Genomic DNA, 15,530 nt, shown 5'->3' with positions numbered 1-15,530 from the left:
CCTGGTGACAGTGAGTCTGGGACAGCTTGTCAGATGAGGTGCAGTCAGGTGCGTCACGCTGACACTCGCGGTAATGACACTAACCCATCCTCCAATCTCCTCCCACCCCCTACCCCTGTTGTGTTGCTCTCTGAATGATTATAGATCCTGGTGTGAGAAAACAAGTGATTGATTCTGGGATTTTGTTGAAAAATAAAAAATAAAAAACAAGGAAGCCAACTCTCCGCCTAAAAATTGGCATCTTTAGTCATTACAGGATCATCACGAAGGTGACCACTAGGCCGAAGGCAAAGGTGAACCTATTTTCCATTGTCACCTTGAAGCCCTCTTTGTACAGACCAGCCTCTGAGAGAGAGAGAGACAGAGACAGAGAGAGACAGAGACAGAGAGACAGACAGAAGGAGACAGACAGAGAGACAGAGAGAGAGAGAGAGACAGAGAGACACAGAGACAGAGAGAGACAGAGGGAGAGAGAGAGACAGAGAGACAGAGAGAGACACAGAGACACAGAGACAGAGAGAGACAGAGAGACAGAGAGAGAGACAGAGACACAGAGACAGAGAGAGACAGAGGGAGAGAGAGAGACAGAGAGACAGAGAGAGAGAGAGAGAGACTGAATCTCTCTAGGGCCCCAATCAAACTCCTGGGAGAGGGACTCCGCGTGGCCCCAGGCTCATGGCTGCTGGGTGAGCACCCCGAGGAACCCGCCAGGGTGCTGGCGAGGGTGCTGGGGAGGGGCCTGTCTGGGAAAGTGTGCGTGAGGGGCAGACGGGGCGGGGTGCACGGGGCTGGGACGCTGGGCGTGGGGAGCTCCGTGACCCCGTGGAGGGTTTTCATTTTAGCCGTGAGACGGAGATTAACTGAAGCACATCAGCTGACTGCGGCCCCTTAGCTGAGACCTGTAGCAGCTGGGAGAGTTTCCAGAACTCACGGGGCCCGTGAAGCCAGCAGGTGAGCCCTGTTCTCCTCGCCTCGAGCCCCACGCAGATCTGAGCGCCCTGCGGCTCCTCCGGCTCCTCCACCAGCTGCAGGGTTCCTGCGGCGTCTGCGCAGGAGGGACGGGCTCGGCAGGCGGGCGCCCCGAGCCTCAGCCGCCGTCGTGCAGGTCCCCGGAGGGCCGCAGGCGGCGCGGGCCCGTCGAGCAGAGGGGCTGGACTGGAAGCCGGGCCGTGCAGGGGCGCGGAGGCAAGGGCCGGGATACCGGAGAAGCGCAGGTCAAGGAGCCGGGGCGCAGTCGGACGTGTGGTGACGTCCTCTTGAACCTGGAGCGAAGCCTTAAAGACGCTACCACGGGGAGCCCAGGTCGCACAGACGAAGCGGGAGAGCAGAGTGGGAAGAACATCCAGTTTGGGCTCAAACCGCGACCTAAACGGAGAAACTAGGGAAAACGGACGCTTCCCCGGGTCGCTGACGTGTGGACGGGAAGCTCAGGCAGCGGCTCCCAACGCCAAGCAGGTAGGTGCCCGCCTGGGAACGACCATCACCGTTAGGTGAGGGGATGGGAGGGCAGAGGTTCTTGTGCCAAAATGGTTGGGAAAAACCCAGCGTCAGAACTGGGGCCCGGAATCGCACCGCCGTGCTGCAGCTGGAAGGGAAGTACAAGGAGCTGTGAGGTGTAAGTCTGCAAAGCACAGACTTTATGCCTGGGATCCTGTGGGCAAGGAGGTGAGTGTTCAGCCTGGGCCTCCGCAGCCTGGTGGTGAGGCCCCAGGTGGGCTCGCTGTAGGGCTAGTAATGGCCGGAGGGCAGGACGGGGCGAGCGGTGGGCAATGGCTGAACAGCGGTACTTCTGGGCTGGGAAGCCTTGCGGGGGGGGCGGGGGGCTCTTAGCAGCAGCTTCCAGAGAGCAGCGCCCAGAAAGGGGGCGACTGACCCAGTGGGGCTTTTGGAAGTGAAGTTGATGCAGAAGTTTACAGGAGAACTGCAACGTTAGTAACAATTTGTGATTTGCTCTGGATTCTCGGAGTGTTACCAGCCTGGGTCCTTGGACTCTTGAATCAATAGAACTTGGTAAGAGGCCAGAGGAGAACTCCAGGCAAGGCTTTATTAGGGCTCTGCAGCACGAGGGAGCGAAAACAAGTAGCAGGTGCCCTTGCTTGCTCGCTGAGGAGGGCAGGCTGGTCCCTTAAACGGGCTGCGGAGGGGGCGGATCAGAGGTGTGGCTTAGGTGGGCTGCCCACGCCCCTGGTGGCGCCGTGTGCAGGGGGCGTGCGCAGGACCCTGCTTTTGCTCCCGGTACCTCAGAAGTGGCAGCTAGGTTTTGGCCTTGTTGTTCATAATTTGCCCCAGCTAGGCATGCGTGCAGTTGTTTTTCATCCCTTATAGAGTCTTTGTATTTTGGTGCTCTAGGAGATGTTTGTTCAGGTGAAAGTACTGCAGCAAAGGGGCCCAGGTCCCAGGCTGTCTCAAGAAGACCTGGTATAGTTTGGGTAGCAGAGTGCGTGGAGGCTTCTTAGGGTGATGAGACTTGGTTAAATACATCTTGTGAATGTATTTGACCTTCTGAGCTAGGGTCACCCTTCTTTTTTTTTTTTTTTTTTTTTTTTGCGGTACACGGGCCTCTCACTGCTGTGGCCTCTCCCGCTGTGGAGCACAGGCTCCGGACACGCAGGCTCAGCGGCCATGGCTCATGGGCCCACCTGCTCCGCGGCATGTGGGATCTTCCCGGACCGGGGCACGAACCCGCATCCCCTGCATCGGCAGGCGGACTCTCAAGCACTGCGCCACCAGGGAAGCCCCAGAACTCTTTTCATCTTGCAAACCCGAAGCTCTCTCCCCATTAAACCCTAACTCCCCATTCCTCTCACTCAGTCCCTGCCCCACCATCTACTTTCTGTCTCTCTGAGTCTGACCCCTCTAGGGACCTCACAGAAGTGGAACCGTCAAGTATTTGTCCTTTTGTGTCTGGCTTATTCACTGGAGCACAGTGTCCTCAAGGTTCCTCCGTGTTGTAGCCTGTGTCGAATGTCCTCCCTTTCTAAGGCAAGGTCACCACTCTAAGTGGGTGTCCGGATGCTCAGATGAGGCTTTTCACTGGGGGGATCTTGCTGAATTTAACCCTCCCTTTTCCTCTGTCTCGCTGCCCTTTCTCAGCTCATCCTTCTCCCTGTTCGGTGAACAGGCCCTGAGCCCCTCTGTCCTGTGCCCCCAGCTGTGTCGTCAGTGCTGACCCTGCCTTCTGAGCGCCCTGCACTTCCCCCCACGTGGTGCCTGTGCCCAGCCCAGGCCTCCCACCTGGTCCATCTGACTGCGCCCTCCCCCTCCACCCCACCTCTTCCAGGAAGCCCTCCTAAGGGCTGAGCCTGCGCTGGGTGAACCGCCCAAGTCACTCTGCTTGCCTTTAGCCCAGCCCTTACTGAGCTGCATTGTCGTTATTTGCTTGTCCATTTCTTTCACTAGAAAGAGCTTTGTCTTCCTCATTTTTTTTTTGTTCCCCTGGTGACTGGCACACAGTAGTCGCTCAATAATTGTTTGTAGGATAAACATAGGTATGAATAAATGAAAAACTGCTTGGGAACTCACCTCTGTGCAAGCCAGGTGGCATCATTAGGATCAGTGGGCTTAATTGCTGCATTTTATGGACTGAGATAAAGACCTTTTGGTGGAGATGTGATGAAGTTTGGGGTGAATACGGAAGGGACCAGTACCGTTTAGATTGGTTCTGTGCAAAGGTAGTATGTAGAATAGCTGCCTTTAAAGGCCTCCTGCTCTCTGAGTCAGGATACAAACATCTGTAGAGTCACACAGATTCTTAAGCTATTCAAGGATCGATTCAGAAAGTGCTCAGAGCACAGTGCACGGCTCCACGACTGTCCTAGTGGACACTGCACACCTTCCAGAGCCCCTTGGTGGTCCCCGTCCCTCGCCCCAGAGAGTAACCGCGGTCCTGACCCGTGGAACTAGGAATCCATCAGCTTTGGATGCATCTGCGCCCCTCACTGTGAGGTCCATTCATCCTGGTGTGATGCGCGTTCACACACCCGCGCTCCGGGTCCTGGGATGCGGTGCGTGGATGGAGGGGTGCCACCCTCCCTCTGCTCGCGGCCCGGGGAGCGGGGTGGGCAGCCGGGGGCGGGGCGCGCGCTCAAGGGCATCTTTGTGCCCCCGGCACTCAGCGCGGGGCCTGGAGCACAGATGGCCTCAGTAAATGTTTGCCGAGTGAACCCATGAATGGGCGTTTTGTCACTGGATCTTTTCATTTTTTCCCTTGGCTTGCTCCCCGTTCTCCTTGAAATACAGCTGCTTTCATGGGCCGCGTCTTTCTTTATTGGGTCGCTGGGCTCGTCTTCAGGGCCAGGAAGAAAACACCAGAAATGGACCCGCCCAGCAGCCATGTTCTGGGCGAAGGAGGTCTCCTTTGTGCCAAGAACAGACCCGTCTACACACTAGGAGGGGGCTCGGGGCCGAGGGGCTGGCCCACGGGCCGTGGCTCACGCAGCGTCCGGGCACCAAGGCGGGGAAGGGGCTTTGACATTCTTGAGACACCCCTCAACGTGCTAAGCAGCCAGCCCCACCTGCCCCTCCCACGGCAGGGCCTCTGCGGATGGATTTCTGCATCACATGATCCTTTCAGCAGGAGACACACACGCGCGCGCACACACACACACACACACACACACGCGCGCGCACACGCAGGCTTTTGTTCCCTGTCCCCCGTGTCTGCTGATCGCGGGCTCAGCTCTGAAGTGTGGCTGAGGATTCTGCGAAAGCCTTAGGGGCTGCGCCCAGAGGCGGGCCGGCGCTGGACACAGGGATGAAAGCTCCATCTTCCGCTGGCAGCTGTGTCTCTGCTTCCTTGTGAGTCGCATAGTGCCACCGACCCCACCTGCGCCCCGGAGCCTTCAAGTCACCCCCCAACACAGTCACACGCACGACCACATTTCCCCGCCCCAGGGGGTACACGCCATCCGTGGAAAGGGTCCCCCTCCAGGTGTGTGAGTTTGCTTATCTGAAAAGTGCTGAGTCACAAAATAAAATCACATTGAGACCAACACTGACTTCACTGAAATATTAAGCACTGGGGTTGTGGGGAATTCTGAGGTCCGGGATGAGAGAGAGCAGCCCCACTGACGTTGGTGACACGGCCCCAGAGTCACTGTCCACCTTCAGGGCCACAGCAGATGTCCAGCTGTGGGAGCTGCCGTGGGAGGGCCGCGTAGAGCAGGCTCCCCCCCCTCCCCCCAACACCCCGCAGCCTGTGCATCGCCTCCACCCTGGCTCCCGGCATTCAGCCCCGCCCCCTGAGGGGGAGGGGGGCCCCCGGTGGTGCCCATAGAGGCCATGCTCCACCCTCAGTGACCAAGTGCCTTCTGGGTCCCTTGTCTATCCTGGGGTTCATTTCCTTGCTTGAAAACTCGAGTCACAACACCCACCTCACAGGATCGTCGTGAGGGTGTCCCACTCATGACCCCCTCCCGGCGGCTGGGCTTCTCTGCTTGTAGGACACACGCTCCCAGGTCTGTGGCTCACAGGCTTCTCCTTGTCCGCCTGGTTGTCCCCCATCAGGCCCAGCGCCCTGCCCGGACTAACCTGGCCCCCAGCTCCCCTCGCAGTGCGGCCCTGCACCCACCCCCCATTGTTAATTATCGTCTGGTGTCTGCCTGGGGGTCAAGGTGAAATGCTCTTCCCACAGCTCCGTGTGCCCTAAAAGCCGCTGGGAGAAGCAGGGGTCAGGGGCGTGAGGACACACGGCCACGCCCCTTGTTGGAACCCCCTTTCCTGCTTTGCTCCCCTAAATCCTAGGCTTGTGTTGTCCTTCCTGGGGACTGTGGGCACCCAGGCGGCTGCTCCCCTGGCCAGACGGACTGGGGGGAACCTTTTTATTCATCACTCATGGGTCAGCCAGAGGAAGGGCCCAGACCTGCTCCGTCCTAGGGTGGAATTGGGGCTCCTGCCGAGTCCGGCGTGGAGTGAGGGCGTGGAAGGCCGGTCTGCAGCAGGGGCTGAGCAGGTTAACCTGGGCGGGGGGGCAGGCGGGGCTGTACTGAAGCATAGTTGATAAAGAAACTGTATTGACATCTTTCAGGGAGTTACAGAAAAATCTCAGGGCGGATGATTCTGTCTGTGATCACAGTGACAACTCAACTTGTTTCCGTCCACTTTAAGGTTTGTTTCCCTCTGGAGCAAACTGATAGGATTATCTAATTTTCCTTTGATGCCAGAGCCTGATGACCTCAGAACTTGGGCAGGGTTTCTTTTGTAAGCTAAGGAAAGCTCTGGGACAGCTGCTGCCAGCACAAATATTTTGTCTGCACTTGTGGAGACGGGGCGGGGGAGGCCAGGGAAGAGGTGGATGCACTGGGAATATAGCTTTCGGGGGATTCGAGGACTGACAGGGGAAATTAGAAAAGAAATAGGAATGGTTCTGATAGCCCCCAGGAAGGTGAACATTCTGGAAGACTTCTCTGGAAACAGACTGCTCATATTAGGCAATTTTGGTTGGAGAATCTAATCCTCCTATTTCAAAAATGAGGTAAGAGGAAAGCCACTTTAAAGGACTCACTCTGTTATGTTGAGAATAGATGGTAAGGGGATGAGGGTGGGGCCGGGGGACCATTTAGAAGGTTAGCGCCTGAGTCCAGACGGCAGGCGACGGCGGAGGTGATGCATAGAGCTAGTAGGATTTGCTGATGAGGGAGATGCAGGTGTGAGAGGAAGATGCCTGAACACCTACGAATCAGGGGCCGCGTTCCGAGGGGGGAGACAGCGGTGGGGGGCAGGCTTCCTGGGGGACCCTCGTAAAGTTAGAGGTCTCTAGGCACATTCAGATGGAGATGCTGGGTGGGCAGCCGACCCTATAGGGCTGGAGCTCAGGAAGGAGGCTGGCTCCAGAGACACAAATTTGGGAGAAGTCAGTGTGTAGGAGGTTTGTAAGCTATGGGCTGGGGGGCGAGAGGGAGAGCAGTGAGGGGAGAGGGTGGACCCCAGAACAGAGGAGGCTGGGACTGTGACCCCGAACTAGGGGGAGACAGCCCGGAACAGCCTGGAAGCCACGGCAGCCCAGGCTGGGAGGAGACGGTATCGGGCTACGGCTCTGACACAGCGGGCTCTTCGGTGGCCTCGGTGAGAGCAGCTCAGTGACGGGAAGGGCGGCCCAGTGGAGTGAGTTCAGGAAAGAAAGGGTGAGGAATTGCAGGGGTGGGGTGATCAGAGTCAGTGGGGAGACAAAAATAGGTTTGAAGGACGTGTCTACACCCTGACGGGAATAGTCTGGAAGTGGGGGGGTGGACTCGAGGATGCAGGAGAGAGATACAAGCCTCTGGGTGGTGCCCTGGAGGTTAGGCAGGGCCAGTGTGAGAGGAGGGCTGATCTTTATCCACAGGCACAGGACGGAGGAGGGCTTGGAGGAGGTTCGTGGGCTTTGGTGGGGGAACAGGTCTGAAGCAGGATGCGGGTTATCATGTACTCTTCGGGGCAGACAGTGACCCAGATAGATCAAGCACTTGGGGTGGTAGACGCAGCTTTGGGCCTCGCCTCCTGACCTCAGGCCTCTGGAAAATCTGGACAACGCTGGTTGGCAGCTGCAGAGGCTCTCAGTAGGTCCTGATCTGTTTTGTCACTGTGGCAGGGACAGTGGTGCTCATCAAACACTCCATCTGCCCCCCACAGCTTGTAACCCCTCGACCCCCGGCAGGTAGGCAGTGACAGGTGACTATTTCTGGCTAATGGGCAACGAGAGGGTGTGATGTGTCACTTCTAAGTTGGAGCATTGAAAGGCTGGACCCACCCCTGCAGCTGTGACCCAAGGAGCAGTCTGGGTCCTTGAAGGACCACATGCAGCAGAGACCCCACCCTACCTCTTACCCCCTTGCCTGCATCCCAAGCTAGAAATACATGAGCTGAGGATAGAGTTTGTTACATCACGGCACTGCCATTTCAGGGCTAAAATGTTACCACAGCATAACCTGGTCTAGTACTAACCCAAATACCACATTACCAACCATGGCATATAACAGAGTTTGGGTTTGATTTTGGATTAAAGGCCCAAGGATCTCGTGAGAGAATCCTGTGATGCTGTAAACATCCTCGATGTTCTTGTGACTCACTGGGCACGTGCCCGGGGGCAGCTGCATCTCCAGGTGGGCACATCACGAACCCAGGACTCACCCTTCCTCACTTAGTAGGAAGCTGACAGGTGTCCTCCCCACGGGCAGTTCTCTTATCCATCATCTAAACCCTGTAGTTCTTGGTTCTTGGTGAATGAAATTCACACCAAAGCTCACAACCCGGTGGCAGAAAGAAGAGAGGGATGAGTCAGAACACCGGGGCCCCTTCGTCTCTTCAAGCAGACAGCTGGTAGGCTGGCCTCTTTCACAGCCTCCTGCTGGGCCTTTGCATCTGTGGGCCGTGGCTACCTGGGAAACAGAAACTGCTGTTTCATCTGAGTGTTCTAAAATTGCAGAGTTTAGAGAAAATACTGGCCCTCACGGAGATGTGAGTGTTCTAAAATTGCACAGGTTAGAGAAAAGCCCGGCCCTGACAGAGTTCCCCGAGTTGAGGGGAGGAACTCAGGCCCTCCCCATGGCTTTGCAAAGCCAAGGCCACTCTGCATGGAGCCCGCCTCCTTCCCACCTGCCACCCTGTGGTCCCCTGTGGAATTACACCCTCCTGGTCCGGTTGGAATGGAAGGATCTGGTTACCGGTCTGCATTCTTATCTGATCTTCACAGGGTATTAGCCCTAGAAGGCGCCCTAGAGATAATCCAAGCCAATCTTCTCCATTTACAGCTCAGGTAACAGACCTAGCAGAGGGGCCCAGGGCTAAGGAGCAGCGGGCCAGGCCTGGGGCCTGCAGCCTTGAGAAGTTCTCTGTTTATTCTTCCAGCATTTCCTCACTCAACCGCTCAATCAGTATTTGCTTTGCCTGTGACCAGCAGGGCCCCTGCTGGCTACCGCTTGGAAGAGAGACCCCGTAGCTGCCCTTAAGGAGCTTCCTGAGAAGGAAGATGGGAATGAAAAAGGCCACTGCATGAAACGATTGCTCTGTGGGCAGTAAAAAGGCAGGCCAGGAGAAGCTGCAGCCCGTCTGCCCGAGGCGGGGAAGGCTTCCTTAAGGGGCAGAGTCGGGGCAAACCTCTGGGGTTTCCCCTGCAGGAAAGCTGGGGCGGGCAGGGGCACGGCGTGCAGTGGCGCACAGGGCAAACGGAGGCGGTGGGTTCTGGCCGCCTCGTGGAGCTTGGTGTCAGCAGGGCATCAAGTCAGGAGGTGAGGGGCCTTGATGTCTGCAAAGGTGTTAGGTCTGAACACCGCTGAAGAACAGTTAGGGGAAGTGACGTGGGCAGGTTTAGTCACTCAGTCCAGCTCTCCATCCATTCGTTCGTTCGCTCGGTGGGAAAGACAAATTGGGAACCCGTGAAACAGGCGGCAGGGAAGCCAGTCGGAATACAACAGCAGCCGCCCAGGCGACAGACGGGCAGGGTCTGTGCCAGGACGGAGGGCAGGGCGGGCAGGGTGAGGGCCGGAGGGGGCGGGGGTGACGTCTGCACTGTTTGCAGAAATAGGATTCCTGAGTGTGTGTGGGGAAAGGGGGGGACAGGTGTGCATTCACCAATGTCGGGACGACAGGAGGGAGAGGGCTGGGGGCGGGGGCAGCGGATGGCGGAGATGATGGGTCCAGGTGCTTGGGCACGGTTTGGAGGTGCTGGCCGGGAGGCATGCGTGCGGCTCGAAGCAGAGCGAGGCTGCCTGCAGGTTCACACTTTGGAGAGTGGGTGATGAGCAGGATCAGGTCCATGGATGTAACTGCCCAGGGAAAGTGCCAAGTGAGATGAGGGCAGGCCCCCGAAGGAGCTATCCCGGGCTGGGTTCTGCAGAAAGCAAATTCAGAGAGCTTAGTCTGAATGTTGATGAGAGAGGACGCTGGGAATGCCCACCCATGGAAGGAGGGAGAGGATGGGCCTGGGAAAGGGAGCAGGACGGTGCGGACCCCAAAGCCTCCGCTGACCCTGGGAACTGGGGCCCTTTGCTGCAGAGCTGGCACCTGGACAAACGTCTCCTTGAGCAACAGAACAGAAAGTATAAGGGACTAAAGGCAACTGAACGCATACGCAGCTGGGGCAAGTTATGGACAACAAGACACAAAGAGACCACAAACCAGCTGCCACTTCTGAGGTGCCGGGAGCAAGGGCAGGGTCCTGCGCGTGCCCCCTGCACACGGCATCACCAAGGGGGTGACACTAAGACACGCCTCCGGCCCGACCCGCTGATCCACCTCCACCCTTTAGCCTGTTTAAGGGACAGCTCGCCCCCACTTAGGGAGCAAGCAAGGGCACCTGTTTCTTGTTTTCGTTAACTTGCGCTGTAGCAAGGGTCCAATAAAGCCTTGCCTGTATTTCCCGTCTGGCCTCTTATCAATTTCTATTGATTAAGAGAAAGGGTCCAAGGACCCAGCTTGGCAACAACCCCATGGGGGGCTCCAGAGCTAAAATGGCTGTAGAGCCCCCGGGAAAGACCTCTGGGCAAGGAGGCTCTCGGCAGCTGAGGTAATCAAGAGGGGTGACACTTGAAGGTCCCAGACCCCAGGGCCCAGTGACAGTTCTTTCCTGGAAGGGGGATCTGCCCTTAGGCCAGAGGTGCTTTTTGGTCCACTTACTGTCACAACTGGGCAGGGGATACCAAATGACTCGCAAGTAGGTCACCCAGGAGCAGGACATTTTCCTCCCTACCCCTAGGGGTGACAATGGCCCTAACCTCCTCCTGACATCAGGGTGCACCTCACTGCTGGGACGCTGCCTCTGCTTCGAGACTTGCGGGGCTCTGGACACAGGGAGCCCAAAGTGCTGGTGACAGCCACACATAGCAATGGCTTAGCGGACTCCTGCCATGTCCCCTGGGGGCTCTGATCCTGCGGTGAGTGACGGTTTGGGGAGCACCATCCCCTAGATGGATTTCTGGGAGGATGGTGAGTGCGGTTGCTCCCGCTGCCACCCCTGGTGTCCTTGGCTCAAGACGTCTTCCTCTTGGGGACATGGCACCATGGGAAGCACTTCGGTTCAAGTAGCGTAGGGTGTCCTGGGGGATGGCTCCCCACCCTCACCATCTCTGAGCATCTCTTTCTTCAGTGGGCGGCAGCTTGTGGGTGGCAGAGGGTGATGAGACCAGCGGCTCCTGTGGGTCTGGGCCCACTCTCCCACCTCTTTCACTGTCTCAGTGACATTACGTGGAATGCCACGCAGAGGACATGCTCTGTAAGCACTTGGATGGCGGCGCTCTCTGAGGCCCTGTGGACAGGAGGGCAAACCTGTACCTGGAATGTGGCCCCCATGAGAACAAATCGCTGGCGCCTCTGGGTGGAAGGAGCCCGTCACCACCACCCTGCTCCCACCCTTGGGGAGCAGCGCCAGAGGAGAGCTGGGGCCTGGGTCTCCTGGCTAGTAGGACGTCTGGTGGCACAGTTGCAGGATCGACCTTGGGCAGTGGGATTCCGTGCTGTTCGCTCTTTGCAGAACCCCCATCTCTGCTGCCGTGGCGGCTATTTTGTTCTTGGCCCTTTGTGCCAGCCCTGGGTGGTGGCAGACAGGGCCGACCAACATCAAGTGATGGAGTCCTTTGGTCACTGAGTTGATAAATTTGTCGCCTGTGGTGGACGTTCTCTGCTGGGTGATAGCACATGCTACAGTGATCTCCACACCTCATGGACAGTCCATCCACATGCCTCTTCCCCAGACTTCCTTGCCCTCCATCTTCCAGTCTTTCTTCCTACAGGTCCTTGACCAGCCCAGCCAGGCCACTGGCCGTTGCCCGTGAGTCTGTATATACCCTAACCTTGGGCTACTGCTCTGTCGACACACAGTAGATGACCAGTGCACTGCCAGAGTGAATCTGTGATGCAACTGCCGTCCATTTGTAGCTTGCATTGACCCATCCAAAAACCAAGCTCAGGCTTTTACCCCATTCTTCAGCTATTTTTATGGGATCCTGCATACAGCCATAAGTGTGAGCTGAGGACGACAGGGCATTGGTGAAACAGAGGTGACAATGATGTAATACATCAGTGTGATATCATGTGGAATGTCTACAGTGTAGAGCTCTTCAGACTACATTTTATCAGGGGGTGGAGCGCTAACACAGCCTTGGGCTATGAGTACTGTTCATATAAACGAATATTGTCATCCATCCATGTCAGTGCAGACTGTTTCTGCTCCTCTTTTCTGATCGGAAGAGAAAAGAATGCATTTCCCAAATCCTGGTCCACCTGCCATGTACCTGAAGACTTATTATTCTGCTCTGGCAAAGATGCCACAGCTGCTGAGGCAGCTGGAACTGGGACTGCTTCTTGGTTAAGTTTATGGTGGTCTATCGCCATCTTCCAGCCTCAGCTGGTGAAGCAGAGAGGGATGAGGACCACCGCCACTGCATCCTTTGGATCCACAATGCTCCAGCCTCCTCTGGATGCAGTACTGCTTGGCTGAGGAGGGGCAGTATCACAGGCTCCCCCCTGGCGTTCTCCACTATGGTAGCTCCTACCCCAGGCCAAGGACCCAGTATGGGGCCGTGCCAACTTCCAAGTGCGTCCACCCCAATTACATGTTCAGGGACCAGGTGAATGGCCCCAGATGGGTCTGCAGACCTAGTGGACCCTTGGCCAGCACTCCGCTTATTGTCTGGTCCCTGTAGGCCCCCGTACTAGCAGGAGGACAGTGATGACACTTCTGGTCCTCATATCTCAATGCCAGCTCTGACCCTTGAAATGCCTGGGTCTTCCTCTTTCCCGAGGGTACCAGTACCTGAGTAAATGGCCACTGGTCCCTTTGGGGAAGGGCTGGGGGTCACAGTGTGTTGCAGGGGACCTGGTCACCTCTTCAGTTATTTGGTTCCCAGAGACTGAGCAAAGGGACCACAAGATCAGGGTGACTGCTGGTCATCCATCCTCCATGTTTTGCGACCAGGGTGCACTGCCAGAGTGAATCTGTAATGCAACTGCTATCCACTTGTAGCTTGCATGTTTTGTGTTTACATGTTTTGTGTAGGGTGACTACTAGCCTTGTATCGCCCTCACCTTACACCCTGAGCTGACTCCGTGGGCACTGTGGAGCGAAAAGGGCCCATCACAGCTGTCCTGCACTGGGCTGAAACGGCCTGGCCTTTACACAGCTGCCTCTGCCAGTCACTGGGTGTGGGCTGCCCTGGGGAGGGCGTGCAGACACTGCAGGAGGCCCCAGTGGAAGGCTCTCTGCTAATGGCGTTGCCAGCAGCTGGGACAACCAGTCCTTTCTTGAAGGGGTCTGGGTGGCACATCTCAGAGTCCATCCCAGAGTCTTTGGAGAAGCCAGTGTGGTTGATGGAGTGGGTTCCTGAGGACGTGGAGGAGAGGGTCAGAGCACAGGGGGAGAGATCAACCTGGGACAAGGGGAGGGGCATCTCCTGCTTAATGAGGGGGAGAAGGAGGTAAGAGTGGGGTCACATGAAGGTAAGGGTTTGAGAGGAGGGACAAGGATTTGGGGAAATCGAGCCCGATGACCTCTGTTTTCTTTGTAAACTCAGAAGCTGGGGCATCGGCTGAATGTGGGCTAGGGTTAGGACTTGAGGAGAAAAGTCCTCAAGGTAAATGAGAGGATGCAACCTGGGGCCCACAGGACAGTGTGTTGAGGGGCAGCTGATGATGGGGGGCCTGGAGGTTGTGAGCCCCACCTGCTGGGTCATGTGGCTTCCCCAGCGGTTATCTGAGCCTGCGGAGGAGCAGAAAGGAGGACGCTCCCACTTGCGCTGGGCAGGTGTCGGGGAGAACAGGGGGCAACAGGGTGTTAGCTTGTTGCCTTAGTTTCCCAAGACAGCTCTTCAAAACTCTTTAGAGAGAAACTCTCTGTTTTAAAAATGGTGTTTGGGGCTTCCCTGGTGGTGCAGTGGTTGAGAGTCCGCCTGCTGATGCAGGGGACACGGGTTCGTGCCCCGGTCCGGGAGGATCCCACATGCCACGGAGCGGCTGGGCCCGTGAGCCATGGCCGCTGAGCCTGCGCGTCTGGAGCCTGTGCTCCGCAACGGGAGAGGCCACAACAGTGAGAGGCCTGCGTACAGCAAAAAAAAAAAAAAAAGAAAGAAAAAAGTGGTGTTTGTCTTCTAAAGGGGACAAAGCATTAGCGGGTATTAGAGTTGATGTGTGGGTGACATCACCTGCTCCGTCAGTCCAGTTCATCGATTTATTCTTTTATGGATCATGCTTTTGGTGTTTTATTGTGAAATCTTTGTCTGTTTAAAGGTCACAAAACTTTTCTCCTATGTTTTCTTCTGGAAGTTTTACAGTTTTAGGTTTCATGTTTAGGTCTCTGAACCATTTTGAGTTCACTCTTGCGTATGGTGTGAAGTGTAAACTGAGGTTCATGAATAATTAAGGAAATGCAAATCAAAATCATGTTAAAATACTCCTTAGAATGGCTAAAATGAAAAAGACTGACCACACCAAGCAGCTGATATGGTCCTGGCTGAGGATGTGGAGGACCCAGAGCTCACACTCTGCTGATGGGAACATACAAGGGTACAGTCACTGTGGAAACAGCTTGTCAGGTTCTTAAAAAGTTACACATGGTACAACCATTCTACTCCAAGGTCTTTAACTACAAGAAATGAAAGCATATGTTCATAGAGATTTGTACACACGTGTTCATGGCAGCTTGACTGCAATATCCCCAAACTGAAAACAGCTCAATGGGCATCACCACGTGAGGGATAAACAAGTAGTGGTGCGCCCACCCAGCAGAACGCTGGTCATCAATGCAAAGGAAGGAACGACTGACACATGCAACAACCTGGATGAATCTCAAAATAATTGTGATGAGTGAAAAGGCAGACCAGAAATTATACCTACTGTATGGTCTATTTACATAAAACTCTAGAAAGTGCAAACTAGTGACCAAGTACAGCACAGTGTTTGGGGGAGGCAAGAGGGGTTACAAGGGGCTTGAGGAAGCCTCTGGGGGTGACGGATATGTACATTCTCTTCATTGTGGGGATGGTTTCATGAGTTACACACGTGTCACAACTTCAATTCGTATACTTTAAATAGTGCAGTTGTTGTAGGTTAATTATACCTTAATAAAGCTGTTAGAAACTATTGACCTGAAAATTAAGTACATAATTGAATCATTGATAATTAGCAAAGGGAACAAACTTTTAACAATACTTACTGTCTTAAATGTCAATTTAGTCGACTTAGATCTACTAGAGATTTAACAAGCACAACTCTGATAGCTCTGACATAAAACCCAAGAGTCAGTTGTAACAGAATCTGACAAAAACGGGCGCTGTGTGCGTTTACCACAAACACTCTGTCTCAACACACTGAAGCCTTCCTATGTCAACTCCGAGTGTCCCAGAGTGACTACAAGTCAAGGTCCCCAGCAGGGATGACAGTGGCCCCCTTTCACCTGCTTCCCACGCCTCTGAGAGGCACCTGTTCTTACTTCCACTTTGCAGATGGGGAGACTGAGTCTCAGGGGTTGAACGGTTAGCCAAGGCCCACGCTTGTACAGGACATCAGCTCAGGGGGTCTGGGTCCAAAGGCGTGCCAACCCACCCCGCTCAGTCCATGCAATTTTC

The sequence above is a fragment of the Mesoplodon bidens genome (assembly GCF_964165515.1).
Source record: "Mesoplodon bidens genome assembly, chromosome: 10".
In the NCBI taxonomy this organism is placed as follows: domain Eukaryota; kingdom Metazoa; phylum Chordata; class Mammalia; order Artiodactyla; family Ziphiidae; genus Mesoplodon; species Mesoplodon bidens.
The sequence above is the reverse complement of the archived record's forward strand: the minus strand, read 5'-3'. Positions refer to the sequence as shown.